Source organism: Tiliqua scincoides, chromosome 2 (genome assembly GCF_035046505.1).
Source record: "Tiliqua scincoides isolate rTilSci1 chromosome 2, rTilSci1.hap2, whole genome shotgun sequence".
NCBI lineage: Eukaryota > Metazoa > Chordata > Lepidosauria > Squamata > Scincidae > Tiliqua > Tiliqua scincoides.
In genome coordinates this window covers 185,558,226-185,572,945 of record NC_089822.1, presented here as the reverse complement: position 1 = coordinate 185,572,945, position 14,720 = coordinate 185,558,226, and positions in this window count along the sequence as shown.

Sequence of the window (14,720 nt, the reverse complement as noted above, 5' to 3'; positions counted from 1 at the left end):
AAGTGACATCCCTGCTGCTTGGATGGATAGAAACAATGAAGAAACCTAGTCCTCACCAATCTTGCTCGTACACTACTTTAAACACTGGCCTTCTTACATGCCCTGACAGATATTTATTTTATCTTGAAGTCTAAAGCAGCTTCCACCAAGGTAAAAACAAAACTGGCAAAAAGGTTACTGCCCTGTCAGCAAGATGCTTGTGGTTTTATTTCTTTTTTATTATTATTTAGGCCAAGTTCCTTACTTCTTTAATATTAAGATCAATACAGTGTCATCCTGCCACTTTAAATGCATTCCTATGTCTATGCTTTATTCTCCTATGTGTTTTGGATCAATTTTTGCTTTGTCATTTCACCTTTTTTTTGGTAACCTTGCTGTGCCACTGAAGAAAACAGATTGAACATCCTAAAAAATCCTTGTGTTGAAATTAGTCTCAAAGCATCAGTGAACACAAAATTCATTGAAACCATCTTAGCTAGAATGCACTATTAACATTTTACTGGTTGACCAAATTGTTAATCATAAGAGGCCTGGGAAATACTACAAGGAAATATTGCAAATTAAATTCACTGTCATTGAATCAGTCGAATATCACCCCTCCCCTCTATAATCCCTTCACCTGCTTCCTAACCACTCTCCAATCCAGTACAAGCTCCTTGTCTTTACGTTCAAAACCCTTTGACCTTACCCTTCCTTATCTCTCATCCCTCATATATGCTCCTGCTGGTGATGTTCTCTCTTCCAGATCAACCAGTCTCACTCCTACAAAGGTCTTCTGTCTCTTCAGACAACTCCAGCATAAGACCAAGGACTTTCTGTTTCAGCATAGAATTTTTTGTGCTAAATTTTTAGAAAAACAGGGATAGTCAGATGTTCAAAGCCTACCCATAATGTTTAAGCCTATCCTTCAAATACTTAGGTTCAGGGACAGGCATCAAAATGTATGGTAACACTTCCTATATGGACTCTAACAGAACTCTGCAAATAAACTTGGTATTTCTTTCCCAGTATTTTAAAATGCTGGTAATTGTATATAAGCTATCTTTCTGAAAGTGATTGTGCTTGACCTGTAAGAGATGGAATTTGGGATGTTCTTAGTCAGGAGTCCAATAAGTGAGACTCTGTGATAAGCCAATAAGGAGTAATAGGGGCAGGACTGGTGGAACATATTATGTATGCCCCCAGACTTGCACTGCCCACCACATTGTCCAACTTTGCACTATGTGCTTTACATAATTGGAAATAGTATGAGTCTCTATTATCGCATATCTGTTGCAACAGGAGCCACATGCATAGAATATGCACAAACTTTGCACACTGAGGACTCACAGGACAGAGAAGTATCTTTCTTTTTATGGAGGACGCCCAAAATGGATGATGGAATCATCTACTGCTTGCCCAAACACCATCAGAAGTGATTGCCTCATACTCAGTTTGTTAGGACCCTTTAAGCTTCTGGGTCTGAACATTAGGCAGTTGGCATCCTTCAGTCTCAGAAGACTATGGTATCGCGCTCTGAATGGTGGTTCTGGAACAGAGTGTCCTCTCCAGTGTGCGAAGCCTGGGTAAAGTAGATATGGAGGATAGGCTGTTACCCATGCAGCAAATCCCCCCTCTCCACGTCACTGAAATGGTCCAATGGAAAGGCAGAGGCCAATACGGTTGGTTCCAGCGGCGTCGCAGGAGTTGCCAGAACGTGACTGTGTTCAGCCATGAACTGCCTCAGGGACTCTGGCTCCGGATTTTGCCTCAAGGTTGACTCCCGAAGCCTCTTCCATAACTGGATGTAGCCACAAGGCAGTGGAGGTTTGGGATCAGAGTTTTCCTTCTCTCAGATGAGCTGCCTTCCCAGGATGACGAGTCCCACCTACCCAGTGGCTGTTTAGTCGCCTCTTAGGACAAGTACAGCCAAACTGAGGGCCTATTCTTATCCCCAGCCTCCAGGGGGCGGGTCTTAAAACATTAAGTTTTAACATTTAACAGCCCTGATGATCTGAGGTGTCAGCCCAAATCTGTACACAGTTCTATACCTACTTAACATCACTTCTAATAATATTTCTCTTTATTTCAACAGAAGGATTCATTTTGTAGCTCTTCAGAGAATGCAAGCAGTTGCTCATTGTGATTGCCTCGCAGAGCCTTTCTAAAAGACTTCAAACTTGGTTCCAAGAAGCCCGATAAGTTATCACCTAGAACAAATCATAGGTGATAGAGCATCCCAGACAATTAAGAACCTGAATTATTGACTTTAGATTGACATCAGGAAGTTTATTAACTGCTGCTGTAGGCAATATGTATTTGACATTGTACTGGTACACTGCATCTCAGCAAAGCATCTGAGTGAATGACAAAGTACAAAGGTACAGTCCCTGCAGTGCTGCAGATACCCTCCAGCTACAGGAATGAGACAAAGCCACTTCTTGATTATTCAGCACAGACTGCTTTATGTAAGGGATGCAGGAAGTTTCTGTAGGAAAAGAAAGGATGCAGCAAGCCCTGCAATTTGAAAGCTGTAGTGAACAGGCCATAAAAAAATAAAATAAAATGAATACAGACAATGAAGAACTATCGCTTATTTCATAGACATATATTGTGCAATTCTGTGTTGCCTTTCAGCCAGGGAATCAAGTGAATTTGCTTTATTTGCAACTATAACCCCTATGCGATGAGAAGGACTTCATAAAGAAAGTGACCACATGATGATAATACAATGATCATTCTGAGAACACTGACAACTGGATTCACCACTCCAAAATGGGCAGAGAGGCTAATTCATTTCTGGAAAGCCTTATCCTGGTAGGGCAATGGTCCCTTATTTGAAAGTAAGCAGATAGGAAGAGTCATTATGGCCTTTTATGAACCTACATAATTTTTTTTTTATGTTCAAAAATCTATTCGCTTCTGAATACATCTGCATCACTGAGTTCATAGCATATCCTTGCAGGTACAACTATCAGCATAAGGTCTGTGTAGCTGCCAAATGATACTGTAACACCTGCAACAATATATACTTTTTTTCCCCTCAAGCAAGCCTTTTACTAGAATTTTCATTGCAAGCTCTTCTTGCATACGTTTGTACTCACAAATGCATGTGCCAGCTTGGCACACAGTTTTGATGAGTACAAACAGGGGAAATGGTGTGTGCAAATAACACAGTGAATGACTGTTTAGCAGTCTGCTTAAGGAGGGATGTTATCCATGTTATTTAGTCATAGCAACTGTTCAATCATCCTGTTGGTATTCCAGGGCTTACTGTGTGTGTTGCAGGGTGCAGAGGCTCTCATGTATTTTTAAAAGGGAATCAAAATATACTCACTTTTACCTATCTTAAGCCTTGCTTTCCATTATAATTTGCCCTTTCTCCCTCATGCATACAATTTGTACCCATACTTAAGTACAAATTATAACAAAATATGGATCTGTGTGTTTGTATAGAAGCTATTTTTTAAATTTTGATTTTGTGTCCCATTTTTCAACCTGAGTTGGCATCCTTCAGTCTTGGAAGACTATGGTGTCACGCTCTGAATGGAGGTTCTGGAACAGAGTGTCCTCTCCAGTGCGCAAAGCCTGGGTAAAGTAGGTATGGAGGATAGGCTGTTACCCATGCAGCAAATCCCCCCTCTCCACGTTGCTGAAATGGTCCAATGGAAAGGCAGAGGCCAATACAGTTGTTTCCAGCGACATCGCAGGAGTTGCCAGAACGTGACTGTGTTCAGCCATGAACTGCCTCAGGGACTCCGGCTCCGGATTTTGCCTCGAGGTTGACTCCTGAAGCCTTTTCCATAACTGGATGTAGCCACAAGGCAGTGGAGGTTTGGGATCAGAGTTTTCCTTCTCTCAGATGAGCTGCCTTCCCAGGCTGACGAGCCCCATCTACCCGGTGGCTGTTTAGTTGCCTCCTATGACAAGTACAGCCAAACTGAGGGCCTATTCTTATCCCCAGCCCCCAGGGATATTTTCAACCTACAAGTCCCCTAAAGGTGAAGAACGTAATGAGTTGTACCTAATGAATGGTGTGGCTTCGTCCATGTGCCCAAGGGAGATTGCCACATGGGGCTGAACATTGAAACTTTGTAGAGTTTCACTGCAGTTCTCTCCCAGGAGATGGAAAAGTAATGTTCCAAGCCACCCTGATCTCATGTCCTAAAGGGCACAGCTGCATGCACACTCTGGTGACACCACTTTTCCTCACAAACACAGAGTATGAACCTTAAGCCAGAGAACCTGATGTTGTTGTAAATTTCTCTCTCCCCCCCCCCCCGTGTGTGTGCTCATGCATGTGTCTGTTTCACCTTGCTCCCCACAGGCACCTGCCCCAGAGGCAAAGACACCATGCAGACCCCAAGGGAGGCTAACAGCCTCCCACAGTGACCAGTATGAGGCCAGCTTCTGCTTGGTGAAGTTGCTGACCTACTTCTTCCAATCAGGCTCCTATGGTTTTGCAAACTCCATGGCAGGCAGTGATCCAACTTAGTACGTAGGATTGGGACCCAAGTAATCCAAAATTCCAGTTACTGAAGCCTATGTAACTGTGTTTTTGCATCCTCAGCAATTCTTCTTGTTCATTATCAAGTGCTATTACAGAGTGGATTTTTACCCCCCCAAGGTGAAGCCTGTTTCTCTTGAGAATAAGTTGCCATTTCTGCACCAAGGAAGAGCATATTATTAGGCCAAGCAACAGATCAGAATACATTTGCAGGTCTAAGAAGTAGAATAACAAAAGGGAAAGTGGCAGCATTTTTTATCATTTTAATTTGCTAATTTCTAACTCACCAATTTATATATCTAATCCAAAGCATGGGATAAAAAAAATTATGGTTTTCCACTTTAACCACTATAATTGGTGGACAATTTATTATTATTATTATTATTATGTTAAAACCCACACAGTCCAGTCCTTATGGCCATTTCAGAGTAGTCCAGCTGAAGTAACAAAATACCCCTTTTGCAGCAACCCAATCACATTCTTTTTCGAGTCAATTTTGCAATTCCAATTGCAGGAAACTGTGGAAAGAAAGAGCAAAAGAAAAGAAAGGCCCCCCCCCTTCTCAGCTTTGGTCCTGCCCCCGTCTTCAACATAACAATTCTAATATTCATTGATTTTCTTACCTTTGCAGCATATTATCATTCCCATTCAATAGAAAGCATCCTGCAATGAAAAAAAGAAAACACAAATAAAAGCATGTAAAATAATGCCTCTCATTCCCATCACTACCTATTTTCCTTTTTTTCTTTTCTTGGTTAATTGCTTGTGCCCTCCTACACCAGAAATGCTGCTTGAAAGCCATGCCTCCTTGTTGAGAAGCTGCTTCTTCAATTACTTATAATTACTTTTTGTGGTTGCTGTAAATTGCTGATGACGTGTAACTAAATTTAATTAGTTGTTTCCACTGATTCCAAAGGTGAAGGGCAAAAGAATGGTTAAAAAAAACATGGAGCAGAGGATTGGGAGGAGTAGCTGAGTCAAGAGAGAGAACATTGTGGAAAACAAGGAAGAAGATGAAGGGCAGAGGCAAGAGAAGCAGCAAGAGAATAGGGGAGACGGCACATGTTGTGGCACAGGGTGGCTCACTTGGAAAGTAGTAGAGTTTCAGTATACCTGGAAAGTTATTAGATGTGCTTTCATATAGGCTGCAATCCTAACCACACTTTCCTGAGAGTAAGCCCCATTGAACAAAATAGGACTTACTGCTGAGCAGACCTGGATAGGCTTGTGCCCAAAGATATTAATATTACTTCCAGGAGGCTAGGCCATGTAATGAGCCATTACACAGCTGAGAATGAATCCTGACCTTTTGAGGAGGTGCTCGCTAAACATATAAAGTGGTATTACAAAGTGGTGTGTAAATCAGCTTGCTGAATTCTGTCAACACAAAACATATAATGAAAATAAAATCAGGAACAGCAGCAAAACACTTTGAACCAGGTAGAGAGAATCACACCAAAGAAAGCAGCAATTCAATCAAGGGAGCTAAGGAAAAATTATTTTGGTGGCATGTGCCCCATGAGAGAAAAGGGGCAGGGGTTTTTAAAAAGAGGGGATAAGATCTATTGTGCACCATTGCCACCAGATTCACCCCTCCTGCCTCCTCCCTGCCCCCAGTTCTTCCTCCCCACCCACAGCCCACCCCCACCATTGAGCAGCACTATGGTGGCAGCCAGGTTGCACTCTACAGTACGTCACGTTTTGTGACTGTCATAAAGTATGCTACAATGCTGGAATATGAGTTCCAGTGGTGTGGCAGGCCCATAGGATTGGGCCATAAAACTTGGACTGTATGTTGGTGATATAAGTTCCAGCATCAACTTGACTATCACCTTGGTTTAATGGGGAAGCAGGGAAAATACATACAACGCGATATCCATGCGTTAGTTTTGTTGAGGGCCCATGTTCCAGAAATAAAGTAACTCTTAAGGCATAATATCTACTCAAAAGTTTCATTATCTTCAGTGGGGCTTACTCTCAGGAAAGTGTGCATAAGATTGCAGCCTTAGGGTCGAATTCTATCCAATTTTCCAGCACCGATGCTGCTGTGTCAATGGGGTATGCACTGCTTCCTGTGATGGGGAGGCAGTCATAGAAGCCTCCTCAAGGGAACATTTGTTCCATTATCTCAGAGTTGCATTGAGGTTGCACCAGTGCTGGAAAGTTGAATAGGATTGGGCCTTTACTCACTGTTTATTTACTCACTGGGCAGGAGGTCTGGTCTAGAGGGTAGAGCCTCCGTTTGCCTGAAGATAACATCTGCAGGTCGCCAGTTCTAGGCCACCGTGAATGGTGAGACCTTGAAGCAGCTGACAAGCCGAGCTGAGTTATTCCACCTGCTCTTTGGTGTGAGCAAAGAAGCATCTTGGCTGCCCTCCATGTGCTGCTTGTCAGCTTGCGTGGGAGGAAACTGGAGGCCAGAATGTGATACCAGATCAGAAAGATCCATCTGAAATGTTGTGGTTCTTGAAAGACAGAACCTTTCAATTGTAAAAATCCCTACAGGGATTTAGAACAGCCTGCCCATGTAAACTGCCTTGAATAAAGTCTGAGGAGAAATCTGACGACCAAGAAAGGCGGTATATAAAAATACCTGTATATAAAAATACCTGTATTATTATTATTATTATTTCAATCAACCATGCTTCTTTATTCTAAGGCAAAACACAACAAAACTAGAAACAAAAACCGCAAGCCACAATCCTGCAGGGAACAGCCTTTTGTTGTTACCCCTGCTAATTGGTTAAGAGGCACTTTTTCAAGTGGGTGCTCCTTTTTTTAGCAGGGGGAGAGTAACTGGCCCACCTCACCCCAGCACAGTCTGTTCTAGTGGCAGTCTGCTGGTATTCATTTGCATCTTTTTAAATTGTGAGCCCTTTTGGGACAGGGAGCCATTTAGTTATTTGATTTTTCTCTGTAAACCGCTTTGTGAACTTTTAGTTGAAAAGTGGTATATAAATACTGTTAATAATAATAATAATAATAAAACAAACATGGAGAAGTCAAAGAGTGGAGTCTAGCTCCATCCCATAATAGAAGGTTCTCAGGTTTAACTCTTGTGTGGGATATTACAGAAGGGTAATATCTCATGCAAGGTCTCTTGAGCAATGTACTTTAATATACGTAGGTTGACATCCATGAACAAAAATGCAGACTCACTAATAGTGGTGACAGGCAAACTTTGGCTTTGCACCCTGAAAACTCATGGACATAAAAAAGCTTGTTTCTTCTACTTATTGTATTCCACCCTCCTATTTTTCTTGTCCTGCCTATGTAAAAATATAGCTTCTTCTCTAGGCTCCAGGTTACAAATATGCCTGTGTAGCCATGAATGCCTTGATCTAAATGTCATGTACAATTTCCAAGACTGCCATGCGGCACCATTGCTCAACACAAGCGCTACATTCTAATAAATGAGCCTGAATTTATAATAAACTTGATGAAGCCTAACTGATAAGTCAATTATCTCACACACTCAACAAGGATCCAAAGACAGATGTTTGAGTATGTAAAAGTATGTCCTGTGGTTGCAAACTGCAGATCCAGTTACAGCACTCACTTTTATTGCTGCTCATAAATGTTAAATGCATCTCAGTCTGCATTTGAAATTCATTTATTCCCATTTATCCTCATATTGCTGAAGCCAAAATGGACTTACAAAGTTGTCATCCCAGTAATTACTCCCTTGATGAATCTACAGATAGGAACAGAAACATTTGTTAAATCTGATTAATATTCCTCGTAGACCAAAAAACACACCACTCATATGACAGACTGTGACTGTCCAGCACAGAGAAATCTCTGTATTTACAGTCAGAGGAAAGATGAGAAAAGAGAAAAACAGATATGTTCTCAGCCACTGTTTTCAAAATATGAGGCAATTTTTTAAGGAGTTGCAGCCAATTGCTAGTGGCAGCACTTGCCACTTTTATGGCTCAATCTTATCCATGGGAAACACTGACACAAAAGGTGAACGCCAGTGCAACTAGGGGCCCGATCTAGACGCATAGGTGACAGCTCCCTGCTGGTGCGCAGTGTCGCAAATGTTTGCAAGCCTTTACTGCAGGCCCAGTGCAAGTTCACGCTGGGCCAGCTCCGGCACTGACCCCACATTCTGCGGCCCAGTAGTTACCCGAACCACCTGGTGGCGGAGAGGTGAGTTGGGTGTGGAAGGAAGCAGGGAGGAGGTGTTCCGGGGCAGGGGAGGTGGGGGGAAGGCGGGCAGAGGGCAGGGAGAAGGTGTGGCAGAGAGGGAGTGCGGCAGGAGGAGGGCAGGACCAGTGGAGCCAAGCTCCACCAAATCCTGAGCCCCATGTAGAACTACGAAGTCCGACAAAGGACTCTCCCATTCTGTGACAGCTCAAGAGCTGCAGTAGAACTGAGCCCATTGCGGGGCTGTTTCCCTTACTGGGGGAAAGGGGACAAAAGTCCCCTTCCTCCAAGGAGCCACCGATGGCTGCCTTGTTGCACACTGGATACTGTGGCAGCCATTTTGACACTGCGGCAGCCCCACGGGCCGGGCAGCTCAGGCTTGGGTTATAGGTCTCCGTAGGTGGAGACAGCTTCCACCAATAAATACAGATTCAACACTATGGGACCTTCTTAGGGATGTCATGGACATGATGTAGGTGCAGTACTGCCAAATCCTATCCCCACATTGCAAAGCAGACCTACCCATCTGCAGAAAATCACTATGCCAGCCATAGCTCAGGTGTATGTTAGAGAAGTCCCATAGAGGTCATGCACACAGTACAAGCACCAAAAAAGCACAACGCTGTCCACCCTCCCAAACCATCCTCTACCCCAGGGCTTTTCAAACTGGGCTGTTGCGACGCCCCAGCCAGAGGGCCCTGGCCTCTTTCCCCTTAAGGGTCAGGGGCAGGGAGGAGGCAGCAATGCGATCCCCAGGATTGTGTCACTAAGGGGGCTGCAGGGACTGGCATGTACTCACCAGTCCCTGAAGTAGTCTCCCTGGGGTGCGGGGAGCCCTGCACGAGAGTCTGCAGGGCTTCCCAAAGCTTAAAAAGTGAAAGCACAGTGATCACGCCCCGCCTTCACGGAGCTGGAAGTGGAGTGTGATCACTGCGCTTTTTAAGCTTTGGGAAGCCCTGCAGAGCTCCCCATACCCCCAGGAGGCAGGGACTGGTGAGTACATGCCAGTCCCTGTAGCCCCCTTAGCAACGCAATCCTGGGGATTGTGTCACTGTCTTCCCCCTGCCCCCACTGCCTTCCCCCCTCCACTGCAAGGACTTACTGTGGTCCCCAAACTCCCTGCAAGCTTGAGAACTGCAGCCCTACCCCATACAGCAGTGATTCCCAAACTGTGAGCCATGGCTCCCTTGATAGCTGTGAAAACCAGCCAGGGGAGCTACTGAATTCTCATGAAAAACCCTAATGGGGAGCTGCAGCCAGTGGCCCAGAAGGTGAAGGGAGCCGCAGGTTGAAAAACTTTGGGAACCACTGCCATAGAGCATAGGATACAGCCTAACATTGGCATCCAATCAATCCACACTCAACCCACCATATAAGCCCAGGTTTGACACCAACACAGGATGTGCGGCAAAGGGCTATAACACCCCTCTCTCATGAATGGGGACTTTGGAGGATGTGCACAAACACCCCACTCTGCACCAACAATCACATTTTGCACCAAACATCCATCTTGCACAATCACAGGCATATGCTCACAGAGACAGATTAGTAACACTTGTCTTCTCAGTTCTCTGTTTGCAGGTCACCCTTTCCAGCAGCTCCATACAGGTATGGTGGGGGGACTTCACACACTCACCATAATCCCTGGCTACACCGAGGTCCTCTCAGGAAGGACAGCTAAGGATTTGGCAGTCAGGCCCATAAGACCCTCAAAGTACTGTGGGTGTTGGCTACACTTGGCTCTGCGCCCATGAGCTTTTTCCTAGGCTGTCTGTGCCCATGCATGGCTCAATTTTTTACCAACGTGTGTGCCCGACTCTGTTGCTAAACTCATATGGATCAGTCACCAAGCTGTCTCTGTGCATGCACAGCTTGGTTACTACGCTGACAGTGCTTTTCTGTTTCTTGCGTCTTTTGTTCCTTCACCTGACTTGTGCTTTCCCTTAGGATATATCAGAGCTGCCAGAATAGAATTTGACCTATACTGCACTAGCATTCTTACACCATTGGTGCAGCAGTTAGTTAGGATTGGGCCGCCCATTAACTGTCTTAGGTTTTCCTGTATGCTAGCAGTTCTCAAACCCTCCGGTTTTGTGGAGGTGGTGCGCAATTGCTCCGCTTTCACTTTTTAAACTTCGGGGAGCCCTGCAAAAGCTTGCGCAGGGCTCCCCGCACCCCTGGGGGGCTGCTACAGGGACTGGTAAGTTCATGCCAGTCCCTGCACCCCCCCCTTAGCGTCGTGATCCTGGGGATCACGTTGCTGCCTCCCTCTGCCCCCGCACCTTAAGGAGGCAGAGGCCAGGGCCCTCAGGCTGAGGTGTTGTGATGCCTTAGTTTGAGAAGCCCTGCTGTATGCCCAAACTGGTCTCAGTCACTGATGACTCCCTTCCCATGCCAAAGTAACTGCCCTTCCTTAGGGGAGGTACCCCATAGCACTTCAAGCCCAGAGCTGCCCCTGCCTCCATTTCACCATTCACTGAATTCTAAACAGATCCACTCAACCAACCACTTCAACACACCAAATACGGATGTGGGTTCCTTGGGTAGGTCCTTAAGAAGGCTCAGTTCAAACTGAATTAGCCCTAAGAGAAAGTCACTCTAACAAAAACTGAGAGGCCAACAGCTCACTCGTACCTAACCCCTCCCTGCAGATGCAGCCTTGCCAAGGAGGTGTGAGCTGAATCTGGAGGGGGGTGGTGCAGTTGGAGAGGTCTTGTCAGGGTAAGTGAACTTCTTCCACTGACCCAATGGAACTCCTCAAGCCTGTGCCAGCAGTTTTGCTGGTGCAGGACTGTAATGGAAGATCAGAAGATCATCAGGTGGATGATGTGGTGTTGACAGTGATCCCATGTTTTGACAGCTGTTTGACAGCTCTGGGAAGGGCAGAGCTGGCTCCACAGCTGTAATCAATCAAGGCCAATGGAGACTCTGATGGACACCTGAGCTTCATTTGACCTTGATGAGACTTTGCATGGACGTGGACTCATGGACTGAAGAGATGGCTCAGCTGAGCCTAACTTGGACTTAACAAGGTAGCTCACAGCTGAGCTGAATTTGGACTTAACAAGGGGCTGCAGGATAAAAGGCAGCTTCAGAAGGAGCCAAGGGCTGGCCAAGCAGGACGCTGACCCAGCCGGAAGCCGGACGCTGACCAAGAGGGCTACCTGACCCAGACCTACAGGAAGAGAGGACTGCCAGGACCCTGCTGGAGGAGACACACTGCTGGAGAGGAGGAACTCTACTGCAGAAGACTGGACTGTGTTTTGGAGACCGGATTGGACTTGGACTGGAGGCTTCAGACGTTACCCCCGGAGTTAAGTGGAGTTTTGGGGAGGGAAAGCCTCTGGACAAGAGGACTTGCAGGGAGTGTCTGTGTTTGTAGCAATAAATTCTTGTTAATTGCTATAGATAAGGAGTTCTGTGTTCATTCCATTGCACACTGCAGCTGTTGTTCCTGGAAAAGGAGGGTGTTAATTAGCCAAAAAGCAGGCATTAGAAGGGAGTTGAGATATTTGGACGGGACAAATTGGAGTGGTCAGCAGGAGTCAAAAATTGTAGCAGAACAAGGACCGAGTCGTGTACTGGCGACAGAAGGGGAGAAGGATAGGATCCAGCTGCCAGCTCATGCTGCCAAACCTGATCTTTCCATCTCTTGTTCCGTCTCCCTCCCTGACCTCTTCCTGCCCAGACACTTCCTGATTCCTCTCCCACCCACCTTGTTTTATATGGTGACCTGGCCACCAGTGATTGTGCTGGTGACTCATTGTGATGGCTGGCAGCACCAGCGTGCATGGCAACATTGTGTGACTTTTGGCAGAATGCAGGCACTTCCACTTGGTTCCTGCCAGCTCTACCAGTGGAATGCACATTCTGCTAGCAAAGAATTTAGTTTGGATTGGGCTGCTAGTTTCATTTCTATTCTGCTGTTTCTCCAAGGAGTTCAAGGTGGCATACATGGTCCCCACACTTTTAACCTCACAGTAATCCTAAGATGTAGGTTAGTATGAGACAGAGTGACTACCCTAGGGTCATGGCTAAGAAGCGATTTGGATTTAGGCCACCTGATACTAACCTAACTCTTTTATCACAACACTACATTTTGAACATAGTTGTCACTTCTTCCAAGGGAAAATTCTAAGCATTTCAGCACAACGCATGCACGTTTATAAATGCTTATTTTCTGCCACTATGATAGAACTTTAAATGTCTACATGACTAGAAAAAAAAATCTCAGTTAATTACAGTGACCAAATGGCAAGCTAATACTCAACTTTTCATTTTAAAATCTGGAAAGCTGAGAAGTGAAACAAATGTCAATTGCAACATTTGGCTTTGATTTACTAATGCCTAGAAATGAAAGATTGTTTCTCGCCCAGACATTATGAAAATTGAGATAATCTACACCGGGGTGTCCAAACTTTTTGGCAGGAGGGCCACATCATCTCTCTGACACTGTGTCAGGGGCCAGGGAAAAAAAAAGAATTAATTTAAATTTCAAATTTGAATAAATTTACATAAATGAATATATTAGAGATGGAACTTATATTAATGAATGAAGGTCTTGCAATAGCTGAATGCCTATAAAAGGCCTTCACAAAGCGAGGCCAGACTTTCCTTTGCTGCTGCATCACAGATGTGAAACAGCAAACAGTGGAGGGAACCTTCATCCCACAGCTCAAGCGAGAGGTCGAACATTTGGCTGTCATGCTGAGAGCAGTTGCATCAGGCCAGTGTGGGCTCCAGCAAGTCTCCGGAGGGCCAGAGGCTCATTGGAGACTGGAGGCTCCCGGAGGGTCTGATTAGGATCTCTGGAGGGCTGCAAGTGGCCCCAGGGCCGGGGTTTGGGCACCCCTGATCTACACAGAGAAATGGCTTCAATTTTTAATAGTGTTTTTTCTTTTGCTATTTCTTTTCAGTGTCTGGGAAATGTAGATGTGGTCATTCGGTTGCTCAACTGAATTCTGAAACTATTCACATGAACCTTATCATTTGTCATAGAAAAAGAATTGTGCTTGACATTATGTAAGCGAATATCCAGCTTCTACTGGTGAAAAAAAAACCTGTTTTTGTGGAGTCTGGGGCATCCATAAAAGAATAGTTGAGAATCTTAACCTCTCACTGTACCATTGTGGTACACCTAGAAAACAAGGGGACTGCAAATATCCTTTCAGCAAGGAGTTGTGAACTGCCCTCATCTATCAATAAGTAGCCTAGTGAAGGTCATTTAAGACAGCTTCACTTAAGGGCACAATCCTGGATTGCCCTTGGGCTGGTGCAACTTGCAAGTCCCTAGTGCCAGCCTGGGAATGTCACAAATGTGCCATAAGGCACTTTTGCGCCTCCTTAGGGAGGCTGGCACAAGGACACATGCCAGCCTCCCAGCGCTACTTCCCAGACTTTGGCAAGTATGTTGCGCTGACCGGGGGCTGCCAGTGCAGGGGGTTGGGGAGAGCAGGAGAAGGGAGAAACAAAGGCGTTCCAGGGTGGGGAGACTGAGGGCAGCGGGAGAGGTAGTGGGAGGACTGGCACTTAGGCCAGATCCTAACCCTCCTCTTGGGTGGCCCACCTTATACTGGGCGGCTTGGATCTGCACCACCTTTTTAGGTTGTGCAGATCTGAGTAGCCCCATAGGGACAGCTGCCATGTGACACAGGGTAAGGTGAATGAATTCCCCTTACTTCAAGTTATGCTGCAACCCAGCCCAGCCCTGCTCTGAATGCAGTGCAGGCCTGATAGCCTTCCTGCTCCAGGGCAGGTTAGGATTGGGCTGTGTTTCATTGTATAGTACTCAGGGGTGATTATTCTTGATCAACACAACACAATTGACTTGTGTTGGGGTGTGTTATAATCCAGCAGAAGCCTGTTCTAAATTATGTATTGCTGAAAGAACAGTGCAGTCCAAATGGGCAAGGATGAGGCCGGAGCAAGCAGATCAGAATCCAGAAGTGGGACATAGTTCAGGTGGACTGAAGCTTAATTTGTAAAGGAAGCAGGGACGGGGGCCTGAGGTACAAGATCAGGCACAAAGATGCTAATAACCAAGCTCTTACTGGTTCTCCAGCTCACCTGGTCTGGCTGGGCA